At 45.5% G+C, this 13,956-nt stretch overlaps 1 protein-coding gene and 1 long non-coding RNA gene across 2 annotated transcripts in view; one reads left to right on the top strand and one right to left on the bottom strand.

The window, feature by feature from the left end:
• Positions 1-13,956, top strand: part of DPYD (dihydropyrimidine dehydrogenase) — a 1,720,296-nt gene that overhangs the window by 5,095 nt on the left and 1,701,245 nt on the right. The gene's annotated exons all lie outside the window — the stretch shown is intronic.
• Positions 1-13,956, bottom strand: part of LOC149462189 (uncharacterized) — a 352,283-nt gene that overhangs the window by 43,402 nt on the left and 294,925 nt on the right. The window lies entirely within an intron of this gene.

Genomic DNA, 13,956 nt, shown 5'->3' with positions numbered 1-13,956 from the left:
TTATGATTGAACCATCTCCTTATTCTAACTGTACCACCCTGTACTGAAATTAGTGGGCAACTCAGTCCAAGAGCCACGGCCCTTGGATTCGCACAGGAACACAGAGTTCATGCGATTCAGTGAGATGTGATTTTCAGCACATTCATTTGAATTGACTGAAATCCCACTGGATTACTCCAGAAGTAGTGCATGCACTACTTTTAAAAACACACTAAAATCAGACTGGATGGTACTAGGGTGCCATGTGATCCAATGCAGGCAGACATACTGCGATCTGCATTTAGGATGTCATTAGTAATGGATTGACACCTGCAGCAGATTGCACACCCAGTACTTTTGAATGCAGTGCGAGAAATGCACACGCAAAGTGCATTTCTTGTTCAAATATTTTATTGTAAGGCAACAGGCCAAAGTTCCAGTTTCGGTTCAGTAACACAGAGAAAATGCAACAAGGGTTACGTAATAGTGGGACAGGGTATGAGATCAACAGGTGGAGACTATATAGCAGAATTTGTATCACATACATGTACAATCAGAAGGGATGTAGGAAATCCTGCATCCGGCATAAACCAATATATTGAAATACATACAGTGCTCAACATGTAGATGGGTGTTCCGAGGAACAGATATCGAGAAATGTGCAACGAACAAGGAGGAATTGGCCTCAGTGGATACAAACAAAAACAACGGGATGCAAAGAACTGCAATTCAATCTACACCGGCGTAGGGGTTATAGTATGGGTTTGATAACCCATAATTATTGTTAAGGGATGGGTGGCTACCGCCTTAGTTAGCACTTAGGAAGGTTAAAATTTATACTGATTATGACCAGGCTACCTGTAAGCCTGATGCCTATGGAGAAGGGGGAAGTAGTAGAGAATTGGAAAGGTGGGTTTAGGGGGGGAGGAAAAGCTAAAGGGGGCAAAAGGGGGTACAAGAACTGAGAGGTGGAGGGAGGGGGGGACATGAAACAGGATCATGGAGGGATAGGACAAATAGGTAGGGAGGAAAACATAGGTTAGTAGCGCACAGGAAAGGATCAATGAAATAGAGATGAATAATGAATAGGCAAAGAAAATAGGGTTGGTAAAGGAAAGTCATATGAGAAGAGGGGATGAAAGGGTAGCCCCGAGGGTAGGCAGGGTCCTAAGATCGTGGTTGATTTTAACATGGAAAAAGTAAGGAATCATCAAAATTGGGTGGCAAGCAGTGCTCCGCCCAAGGTTTCCAAAGGCATTCAAAAGTTGTCACTGTATCTTGAGTGATTGCTTTGAGCTTAGCATGAACCATAGCTCTTGTAACCCTGTGTTTGACCTCTAGAATGTGGAGGTGAGGGGTTTTCCATGCTTCACTGCAGTAGTAACCTGCAGGAATAATTTAAAGTGCAAATGGGACATAACTTGAGATTTCCTATTCAGGAGGGCCATGGTTGGATCGGGGGGTAGAGAATAGAGGAGCATTGAAGAAAGGATACCGAAAACCTGAGTCCAGAAAGCAGAAACCAGAGGACAGTGCCACCAGATATGGTAATAAGAGGCAGGGTCCAGGCAGCCTCGAAAGCAGGAGGAGGGGTAGGTAGGGAGAAATCTAGCTATCTGAGCAGGAACCATGTACCAGCACATGACTTTATACTTTATAATTTGTTTCTAAGGCCACTATATTTTGTGATGCTGATTTATTATACAACCAGATATCTTCCCATTCTGGAAGGTCTAGGACCAGACTGAGATCTCTCTCCCATTTATTGACATAAGAAATGAGTGGGGGCGGGGATAGAAGGTGTGAATATAGTGTGAAAATTAAGCCTTGTGCATGTGGATCACTCTTGCAGATTTGTTCAAACCTGGTCATGGTTAGGAACGAGAAAATGTTTAATTTGAAAGTAAAGAAATATCTCAGATCTTGGAAGGTCATAGGATGGACTCAAATGAGGAAATGACTTGAAGGTATCTGGGGCTGGTAATCTGTACGCCCTTTTAAGGCCACTGCATGACCAGTTGCAGAATGCGGAGGGGGAAGTCCAGGCTGGTGTGAATGCAGAGTTGTGGAGAAAGGACAGCATTGGGTTATGAGGGGAACGTAAGGCGAACCTCATTTTAAGGGTATCCCAAAGGGATAGGCTGTGTTTGGTGATTGGGTTTCAGATCGTGTGGTGGTCTTGTGGGCAAAGCCATGACAAATTCGCTACAGAGAGTGAATCGCACTCCACCGCTTCTATAGCAACCCAGAGGGGGATTTCGTGTATCGCGTGGTATTTAGGTAGTTGAACTAGGTGTGCTGCTTGATAGTATTAAGTGAAGTTGGGGGAGCCTAGCCCTCCCATCATTTTAGAGGAGAAAAGAGTGGTTCTAGCAATTTGTGGTCTAACTTTGCCCCAGATATAGGATTGATTTCAGCGGTGAAATATTCTGAGGAAGTAAGAAAGGACTGGTATTGGGAGAACTCTAAGAAGATAGAGTATTTTGGGTAGGATAGACATTTTAACAACAGTAATATGCCGCATCCATGCCAGGGGTAGAGAAGACCAGGATGACATGAGGTTGGTTACATAGGCGGATAGTTAGAGGAGAACAGAGATGCTGGGTCAGCGGTGAGTTTAATGCCCAAAAAGGGAAGATGGTGTGGGGCCAAGGAGAATGGAAGAGCTTCACAAAGTCACAGGTAGAGGAGGGTACCGAGACGTTAAGTGCCCGAGATTTTTGAGGGTTGATTTGAAGACCAGAAATAATGGAAAACTGGTCAAGAGCAGTTAGAAGGTTGGGGGCTGAGACGAGGGGGGTGGTCATAAACATGAGGATATCATCAGCAAAGAGTGTTAATTTATGATGGTGGGCCCCCAGCTCAAGCCCCTGAAGAGAAGAGGGGACAGGGGAAAACCCTGACGAGTCCCAAGCTGGATAGGAAAAGGGTTGGACTTGTGTCCTGCATACTTCAGGTGAGCTTTGGGCAAGGTGTAGAGTGAGGTAACCCAGGTCAGAAAGTGGGGCCCGAAATAAATTGCAAATAGGGCCAGTAGACTGTCAAAGGCTTTTTTGATGTCAAGCGACACATAACACGCAAGGATACAATGATTCTTGGCTGCATGGGTGAGTAGGATAGAGCGTCGAACCCCATCACCGGCTTGTCTCAGAGGGATAAAACCCGCTTGGTCCTTATGTATAAGGGAACCTATGATCTTGTTCAAGCACATGGGCAGGATTTTTGCTAGAATCTTTACATCAATATTAAGAAGAGAAATGGGCCTGTAGTTGGACCAGGTGGTGTCATCAGAGTTGGGCTTGGGTATCATGCTAATTATGGCTGAAAGGGAGTCCGGTCCTAACGTGTGACCATTGAGTAGAGAATTAAATTCTTTGGCAAGCAGTGGAGCTAGAAGGCCAGCAAAACGTATATAGTAGGGGGCTGTAAAGCCATCAGGTCCAGGTCATTTATTAGATTTGAGAGATTTGATAATTTGGATGATTTCCAGTTCAGAGATTGGCTGTTCTAGGGAGGAACATTGGGATAGCGATAACGTAGGGAGGCGAAGATTGGAGAAGAAGGCTTCGGCTTTATGCTCTGCAAAAGGGGTTTTAGCCGAGTACAGATTCACAAGATGTTTCTGGAATAGTCAAAGGTTTTCAAGCGAATAGGCTTAGGCGGGCAGTCAAGGTTGCGGAGAGTCAGAGCAAGGAAAGTGTCCGGCGTATTTCCTTTCATATAATGTTTGTGTCTGAACCTACACAGTGTTTTTTTGGCAGAATTAGTTAGAAAAAGATCGAGCTCTAAACGGGCCTTCTCATGTGACTGCTTATGAGCGGGGGAAGGATCACTCTGAAAAGCTCTGCAGGAGTCATGAAATGCAGCATCCAGCCATTTATGGAGTAAGTGCCTTTCCTTCTTCAAGTAGGATGCTTGGCTGATCAACACACCGCATAGTACTGGCTTGTGAGGCTTCCACAACGTAACCGGTGAGATGTCCGGTGTGTTGTTGTGAAATAAGTATTCCTTGATCGCAATCTCAACCTGGGCCCAGTGTGCCGGGTGAGCCAATTGGGTGTCGTTAAGGCACCAGGAAGAGTCCTTGGACCTAGGGATTAAAGAGTTGATTGTTGACAGTTGTTGACAGCATTATGGTCTGTCCAGGTATAAGGTTCAATCACAGAGGATAGTATAATGGGTGATGATCCCACCATTAAAAATATATGGTCAATACGAGTGAAAGTATTGTGTGGATGGGAAAAATAGATGTACTGTCTTCTAGCCGGGTTAGCTTCTCGCCAGGAGTCTAAGAGAGAGTGTTGCTGAAGAAGGGCTTGGAAACTGCGCTTGGAGGGACTAGTTATATCACAAACAGGAGATTTTTCTAATAATTGGTAAATCACCTGATTGGAGTCCCCACAAATGGGCAAGGTGCCCCGTTTATGAGAGTCAATAATGGTGAAGAGATGGGAGAGAAAAAGGGTCGGGTAGCGGTTCAGAGCGTAGTAAAATACCACAGTGACTTCTGTGTCAAGGAGGTGGCCAGAAAGTATGATATAGCACCCTTCGGGGTCTTTGATTTTGGCTCAGTGGGTAAAGGGAGTGGACCAATGAAATGCTATAAGTACTCCTCTGCATTTTTTATCAGCTAAAGCTGTATATACTTGTGGATAAGTGGCACTAAAATATTTCGGACAGCAGGTTTTGGTGAAGTGTGTTTCCTGCAAGCAGACTACATGGGCTTTAGCTGAGTTAAAGGAAAAGGGGGCCATGGAAAAACTGGGCCAGACAGTCCCCTAACTTCAGTCAGTCCATGGAGTCAAAGGGTTCCTGTGCAGGGGAGGCAAAGAAACCTCATTTGTTAGAGCCACGCAGATATGATCTGTCGGCAGAGGTGGAGGGTTTCAGAGGCGAGCTGGAGGCTGATCTACATCTAAGTCGATTTTCAGAAAGTGGAGATAATGGAGGCTCCAGGTGTAATTCTTGTAGCAGGGCCCAGAGTTCATCTGAAAACTTGCAAGTGTGCTTAGTTCTTTGAAAAGTAAAGAGTAGGCTAAACGGGAAGCCCCAGCTCTAGGCTATACGGTGATGTTGCAGAGTCAGCAGCTGAGGTTTAAGGGCCTTGCTTTTGAGATAGTCAGCTGTGAAAGGTCAGAAAATAATTGGTAATTGTGCCCTTGAAAGGTGAGAGATTCCCACCGATGTGCTTCAGATAAGTGTTGCTCCTTGGTGCGGTAAAAATTTAATTTGGCTATGATATCTCTCAGCAGGCCCTCTGACTTACGTGTAGCCAAAGCCCGATGAATCCAGTCCATTTCAAGACATTCCAAGGGAATAGAAGGAGCTAATTCCTGGAATAGGGCTGTGATGGTAGGCTGCAGATCAATGACTGTTTCAGGGATGCCGCGAATCCTGATATTAGAGCATCTAGCCCTGTTTTCATAATCTTCTAATTGAGGAAGGAGGGTGTATTTTTCCTCCTTCAGGATTTCTAGCTCTTCCGTGTGGTTATTAACTGTGGCTTCTAAGTCATCTGCTTTTAATTCCAGATCTAAAGTGCGTTGGCCTAGTTCGCAAATTTCTTTAGAAAGGCGATCTGTGATTTGATCTGAAGTTTGTTGAAGTGCTTTTTGTAGCATTCTCTCAAACTGTTTCAGAAGGCCAGAGTGGGGAGAAGTAGCAAGTGCTGCATTAGGGGAGGCCATGGGATCAGAGACCAGATCAGCGGTGGCAGCAGCCTCTGTCCCGCCAACATGGGAGGTCTAGGTAGGAAAGGCCTGCTCAAACACATCGTGGATGCTCTGTGGCCTATTTTTGGTTCCGGGTCCCCCTGCTACCATCCTTTGTGCTCTAGGGTACTTACCGGGAATGTGGTGAGGTTGTGCCGTCCTTCGCGGAGCTCTAAGCTGGCATATCCGGCTCAGGCAGGTTCGCGCATGCACCACATGCAAGGTGGAGTTTATACAACATGTTCTGGTGTTACCCCTTACTGAAAGAGAGCTAGCATGCAGAGGTGCAGGAATACAGGTCTCATAATATTTAGCAAAGCTGTAATCAGACCATGTAAAACAGGAGAGGCATAGGTGAGCCTGCAGACCAGGTGCTTCTGCAGACTACATTGAGAGAACAGCTTTAGCCATGTAATGTTTGGGCTCATATACAGTACTCCCACTCAGGGAGTATCAGGAGTGATAGACAGCAGGGTTTTTATGAACAAAGACTGCAAACGGTAGTTTCAGGCTTAATTTAATCATTCACAAACCCAATATTGTATTCTGATAATACTGCAATTTTAGTGCACATTGGACAATTAAAGACTCTAAAGGTCTCTTCTGTCATAAATGTCCCCCCTGGCCTATCAGTGATAATGTGATCTGAGCGCACTCATGCGCAGCTCAGATCACATATACAGCTAGCTGCGGCGATGTGACTTCCATGCAGGGGCGGACTGACAACTCATGGGGCCTCTGGGCAATAGGGGATCATGGGGCCCCTGTTTCCTTGCCCACCCTATAAAAAAGGTACCAGGGGCATTTCATGGGGTCCCCTACTTACCCCGGCCCTCGGGCAGTGCCCGAGTGCTCGAATGGTCAGTCCGCCTCTGCTTCCATGCACATGTGATTGCCATCATCACAGCCCAGTCATGCAAATGGTTGGATTTACGGAACCCAGAAGGATGCTCAGGCTAAGATGGAAGCTACGGGGACTGGGGGAGCCATGACAGCGCTGCTCTGGAGGGATCCATTTGCAAGTAAGTCTGTTTAATGTGCTAGTATGCCACACATACTAGTACATTATGATTTTAATCTGCATGGCTCCCCAATGTCTGTCCTTCCTTACATTTGTTATATGGTACCTCTGAAAAATATGCTAATATGCAGAAAACTGTGATGTAGCAAGTGCAAGTGAAGAGTGTAAAGGGGAGATTCATTTGATCTAACTACAGTAAATATAAAGTTGAAATACATACTGTATGCTTACTGCTATGCTTGCCAAAGCTTTTACCATTTTGACCAGCCAGTCTTGTGATTTACACACCTCTTCTGCATTTGACAACCAGAAAGATCACATTACTTGTTCAGCTTTACTGCATTTGGGGTCAATTCTCTTCTCACTTGGAGAAGGTGATAATGCTGTTTCATTCTCCAATGAGTGTGCAATTAAGTAGACTGGCTGGACAGAATAATAAATAAAAATGTAAATATATGTATATAAAAGTCGTTACTCACATGACTGCAACCATCCGGAAGGAGTATATTTGTAACCATACATCTGAGCAGTTACATGCATACAAGAACAGATGAGAAGTCCTGGACGCAAAGGGGTTGATTTACTAAAACTGGAAAGTGCAAAGTATGGTGCAGCACTGAATAGAAACCAATCAGCTTCCAGGTTTTGTTGTCGAAGCTTAATCGAACAAGCTGAGGTTAGAAGCTGATTGGCTACCATACACAGCTACACCTGATTTCACAATCTCCAATTTTAATAAATGAACCCCAAACTGCCTGTGTCTAGAGCACAGAGATGTGCTCTTTCCTGTCGGTTTACAGTAAACACCACTTCAGTCTAAACTATGTATTTGGCTGACTGTCTCAAGTTTTGCTTTAAAGAACTTTTTTTTAAACAAATTCAGCAACAGACCATCTACCATATGTTTGGGCTATGCTGGGCACCCTTGTTCTATTAGTTTAATGCATACCACCATGCTGCAGTGGTATGTTCTGTAACAAAAAGAAAAGCAGGATATGCTGTCTTTTTCGTGATGCATGCATAAAAATCAATGAAAAGTAGTTCTGTGACATTTTCGATATAAGTTCCAAAATAGGAAAACATAAACGGTGTGATGCATCATTAAAACACATGCTGCTGGTGTGAATAGGCTGTAAATAAAACTTACAACAGTTGTTACTTCACAGAGGATAACTTTCCTAAATAGCAATGGATTATAATCATACATCTTCCATGACTCCTAAATACAATGGGCAGAGACCTAACTTGAACCTTCAGGGTCCTGGTGCAGAAAACCATGAAGGGCCCCTAACCAGGGTCCTTTGCTATAACCCTGGGCCCTTCCCACTGACTTGGGGCACTTTGCTCCTGTCTTGGGGCCCTTCCACATTTTCTGAAGCAGGTCCCCTTCCTGCCATCTTGGGGGCCCCATGGGGCAGGAACACCAGGGCTTGGTTGCAACTGTGACTTTTGTGACCCTGGTAGTTTTACCACTGGTATCAGTAGGACTGTGAATGATATCAGTAGACTTTGTCAGTAATATAGTGGACAGGGTCAGTAGAGGAGTGGATGGTGTCCTTTCACCAGTGTGCCTCCCTTTACATCAGAGTCCCCCCCTTACATCAGTGTGCCTCCCCTTACATCACAGACCCCCCCCCCCTTACATCAGTGTGTCTCCCTCCTTACATTGGTGTGCCTAACCCTAACATCAGTGTGCCTCTTCTTACATGAGAGTCCGCCCCCCCCTTACATTTATGTGCCTCCCCTTACATCAGTCTGCTCCCCTCCTTACATCAGTGTGCCTTCCCTTACATCAGTGTGCCTTCCTTTACATCAGTGTGTCTCCACTTACATGTGTGCCTCCCCTTACATCAGTCTGCTCCCCTCCTTACTTTAATGTGCTCCCATCCTTACATCAATGTGCTCCCCTCCTTACATCAGTGTGCTCCCCTCTTTACATCAGTGTGCTCCCCTCCTTACATCAGTGTGCTCCCCTCCTTACATCAGTGTGCCTTCCCTTACATCAGTGTGCTTCCCCTATACATTAGTGTGCCTCCCCTTACATCAGTGAGCATCGCCTTGCATCAGTGTGCCCCCTTACATCAGTGTGCCCCCTTACATCAGTGTGCCCCCTTTACATCAGAGTGTCCCCCCCTATATCAGTGTGCCCCCTACTTACATCAGTGTGCTCCCCCCACATCAGTGTGCCCCCTCACATAATTGTGCCCCCCCACATCAGTGTACCCCTATACATCATTACGCTCCCCTATTTACATGAGTGTGTGTCCCTCACATCAGTGTGCCCCCCTACATCATTGTGCCCCCTCCTTACATCAGTGTGCCCCCCTATAGCATTGTTCCCCCTCCTTATATCAGTGTGTCCTCCTACTTACATCAGTGTGCTCTCCCCACATCATTGTGCCCCCCTCCTTACATCACTGTGCCCCCCAAGTCAGTGTTCCCCCTACATCATTGTGCCCCCTCCTTACATCAGTGTGCCCCCTTACAGCATTGTGCCCCCCTCCTTACATCAGTATGCCGCCCTACATAATTGTGCCCTCCTCCTTACAACAGTGTGCCCCCCTACGTCATTGTGCCCCCCTCCATGCATCTGTATGTTTCCTCCTACTTCATTGTGCCCCCCTCCTTGCATCAGTGTGCCCTCCTACATCATTGTGCCCCCTTCCTTACATCAGTGTGCCCTCCTACATCATTGTGCCCCTCTCCTTGTATCAGTGTGCCCTCCTACATCATTGTGCCCCCTTCCTTACACCAGTGTGCCCTCCTACATCATTGTGCCCCTCTCCTTGCATCAGTGTGCCCTCCTACATCATTGTGCCCCCTTCCTTACATCAGTGTGCCCTCCTACATCATTGTGCCCCTCTTCTTGCTTCAGTGTGCCCTCTTACATCATTGTGCACCCTTCCTTACATCAGTGTGCCCTCCTACATCATTGTGCCCCCTTCCTTACATCAGTGTGCCCCCCTACATCATTGTGCCCCTCTCCTTGCTTCAGTGTGCCCTCCTACATCATTGTGCCCCCTTCCTTACATCAGTGTGCCCTCCTACATGATTGTGCCCCTCTCCTTGCTTCAGTGTGCCCTCCTACATGATTGTGCACCCTTCCTTACATCAGTGTGCCCTCCTACATCATTGTGCCCCCTTCCTTACATCAGTGTGCCCTCCTACATCATTGTGCCCCCTTCCTTAAATCAGTGTGCCCTCCTACATCATTGTGCCCCTCTCCTTGCTTCAGTGTGCCCCCCTACATCATTGTGCCCCCTTCCTTACATCAGTGTGCCCTCATACATCATTGTGCCCCCTTCCTTACATCAGTGTGCCCTCCTACATCATTGTGCCCCCTTCCTTACATCAGTATGCCCCCCTACATCATTGTGCCCTCTTCCTTACATCAGTATGCCCCTACATCATTGTGCCCCCCTCCTTACATTAGTGTGCCCCCCTACTTAGATCAGCGTGCCCCCCTATTTAGATCAGTGTGCTGCCCTCACACCAGTGTTCCCCCTCCTTACATCAGTGTACCCCCCAGATCAGTATGCCCTCCTACCTCAAGCAGCATGGCTGTAGCATCACAGCAGTTGGGAGGAGGAGCATGTGTGAATAGGGAAGTTCTGTGCTCTCTAGGAGCTGGGGGTGTGGCAAGAAGGTTCCTAGCAACCAAGGATGGGGGGAAGAGGGAGGAGATGTTCAGAGTTTCTCTCCTAGGCAGTATAGTAGTGATCACACATGACCGATCTTTCAGCTGCAGCTGCTCATGTCACTGTCATATGGCTTCAACTGAAAGATTGTCTTTGTGTGACAGGGAAGCCATGTGGGCCCCAAGAGGCATAGGGCCGGGTCACAATGGCGACTCCTGCAACCTCTGCAGTTACCACACTGGCACTGGGGTTGATTTACTAAAACTGAAGTGTTGAATATCGAGTGCAGCTATGCATGGTAGCCAGCCAGCCACTAACTTCAGCTTGTTCAATTAAGCTTTGACAAAATACTTGGAAGCTGATTGGTTTCTTTGCAGAGCTGCACCAGATTTTGAACTCTCCAATTTTAGTAAATCAACCCCACAGTATCACTCCATGTGTATAAAATGCCTACACAATAAAACAATGTAAAGCCTTCCTTGTTATTATTGAATGCATTGAAAATCCATATACAACATTACAATACTAGAAACCATTTTGTTTTCCCCTTAAGTATTTACACATATTAAGTATTTACAAGTATTTAAGTATTTCTTTTATGGTTACCAAGGACCTATTGATTGTGTAGCTGCAATGCAAGATAACTTGCTGTATGTAAAGTTCAAATAATCAATCAAAATAGTTCTCTACTTCAAAATAGTCATAAAACTCAAATATCACTCACTCTTAATCCAGTGTGATTGGAGTGTCCTTAGAATTTCAAACTGACCCCCTGTAGGAGGAGAGCTTTTGCGGCTTCAGGAGTCAAGTTAAAAGCCAATGACATCTGCTTCCAGATTAGATCAGCTATTACCAGTGTCCAGGGCTAGGACAGGGAGTGGGCAGGAGGGGCCGCTGCCTTGGACACTATGGTATCTTGAGAGCTGGGCAGAGCTGTCTTAATGCATAGGCTCCCCTGGGCACTGCCCAAGGACCCTAGGTGCATGGGAGTCCCATGATAATTTTGCATTGCATCATACTTGCCAACTGTCTTGGATTTTTCAGGACAGTCACTTTTTTTACTAAGCTGTCCTGGGATGGCCTGGACCTGTACTCTGCGCTCTTGATCCCAGTATTGTGCCCTCCTGACATCCCTTGTACTTTGCCCTGCTGCCGTCACCCCATACTGTGTCTTTGATTTATGGCATGTTTTTGTATTGCTTGAAATACATTTTTTTGAAAATACTAATAAATATATGTTTAATTCTATCAATTTTTTATACTTTAATTCTTGAGAGTGGGTGCTGAAATTTGAGCAGGCTGATAGGGGCCCCAGTACATTACTTTGCCCAGTGACCCATGATGCTATTAAGATGGCCCTGGAGGTGATGGGGCACCACTAGGATATTGGGGGGGGGTGTTAGAAGGGGGAATTTAGTGGGTGGCAGGGGGTTAGAATTGTTCTAGGAGGGGAAATTTGGGGAGGTGCGCTAGGAGTGTTGATTTGGAGGACTTGTGTAGGGAGGGGGGATGGGAGAAGAGGATTTGTGCTAGGGGTGGGGATTTGGGGAAGTTGTGCTAGAAAGGTGATATGGTGTGTGTGTGGGGGGGGGGAGGGGAGGGGGTGTGCTTGTAGGAATGATTGCTGGGTACAATTGTGCTCAAAAGTTTGCATACCCTGGAAGAAATTGTGAAATTTTGGCATTGATATTGAAAATATGACTGATCATGCCAAAAAGTGCTCTTTTATTGAAGGATGATGATCATAGGAAGCCATTTCTTAGCAAATAGTTTTTTGGCTCCTTTTTAAATCATAATGATAACAGAAATCACCCAAATGGCCATGATCAAAAGTTTTCATCCCCTGGAATGTTTGGCCTTGGTACAGACACACAAAGTGACACACACGGGTTAAAATGCCAATTAGAGGTCAATGTCCCACATCTGTGGCTTTTTAAATTGCAATTAGTGTCAGTGTATAAATAGTCAATGAGTTTGTTAGCTCTTACATGGAAGCACTGACTAGGCTAGATCCTGAACCTTGGGGATCAGAAAAGAGCTGTCAAAAGTCCTGCGTAACAAGGTAATGGAACTTTATAAAGATGGAAAAGGACATAAACAGATGTCTAAAGATTTGAATATGCCAATCAGTTCTGTTAAATCACTTATTAAGAAGTGGAAAGTTCGGGGATCTCTTGATACCAAGCCAAGGTCAGGTAGACCAAGAAAGATTGCAGCCATAACTGACAGAATAATTGTAATTGGATTCAAAGAAAAACCCACAGGCAACCTCAAAAGAAATACAGGCTGCTCTGGAAAAAGACAGTGTGGTTGTTTCGAAGGAGCACATTATGATGACATTTGAACAAAAATAAGATGCATGGTTGAGGAGCCAGAAAGAAGCCTTTACTGCATCAATGACACAAAAAGGCCTGGTTAGGCATGTCAAGGTGTTGTCAGGCGTATTGTAACTGAGCTTTTTTGTGGCATTGGTGCAGTAAAAGCTTCTTTCTGGCACCTCGACCAAACAGCTCATTTTTGTTCAAGTATAACTGTATTGTACTCCTTAAAAACAACCACACCATCTTCTGTCAGTTATGGCTGCAATCTTTCTTGGTCTACCTGACCTTGGATTGGTATCAAGAGATACTCAAACTTTCTACTTCTTAATAGGTGATTTAACAGTACTGATTGGTATATCCAAGGCTTTGGAAATCTGTTTATGTCCTTTTCCATCTTTATAAAGTTCCATTACCTTGTTACGCCGGACTTTTGACTGTTCTTTTCTGATCCCCATGGCTCAGTATCTAGCCTAGTCAGTGCTTCCACGTAAGAGCTAACAAACTCATTGACCTTTTATACACTGACACTAATTGCAATTTAAAAAGCCACAGATGTGGGACATTAACCTTGAATTGGCATTTAACTCGTGTGTGTCACTTGTGTTTCTGTACCAAGGCCAAACATTCCAGGGTATGTAAACTTTTGATCCGGGCCATTTGGGTGATTTCTGTTATCATTATGATTTAAAAAGGAGCCAAACAACTATTTGATAATAAATGGCTTCATATGATCATCCTTCAATAAAAGAGCATTTTTTGGCATGATCAGTCATATTTTCAATATCAATGCTAAAATTTCACAATTTTCTGCCAGGGTATGTAAACGTTTGAGCACAACTGTATTTGTGATAGAAGGAGATATTTTGGGGGGTGGGGATTTGTGCTAGGATGGGTGATTGGGTGAGGGAAATTTGTGCTGGGGGAGGGGATTTGGAGTGGGGGGAGTTGTGCTGGAGACATATGGGGAGAGAGAGATTTTGAGCTGGAGGGCATGGGAGGATAATGATTTATGCTGGGATGGGGGATTTCAGCAAGGGGGCAGATGTTTACTGGGAAGAGGGGAGAATGTATGCTGAGGAGCAAGCATGAAGATTAGTGCTCCATTTTGTTTTTTTTTGGGGGGGGGGATTTTGATGACACATAATGCTCATCTTGGGGGGGGGGCGAGCATTTTGGCATGTCTGCCCTGGGCTCTAGATGACCTTGTCATGGCACTGCTAGTGCCCTTCCTTGAAGACAGCTCCTCCCCATACAGGTAACATCCAGAGCATTCAGGAAAAATTGCC

Source organism: Staurois parvus, unplaced genomic scaffold (assembly GCF_062004578.1).
Source record: "Staurois parvus isolate SC_StPar_1 unplaced genomic scaffold, SC_StPar_1.0 ptg000183l, whole genome shotgun sequence".
Classification (NCBI taxonomy): Eukaryota; Metazoa; Chordata; class Amphibia; order Anura; family Ranidae; genus Staurois; species Staurois parvus.
This window is presented reverse-complemented; position numbering and strand designations above follow the sequence as displayed.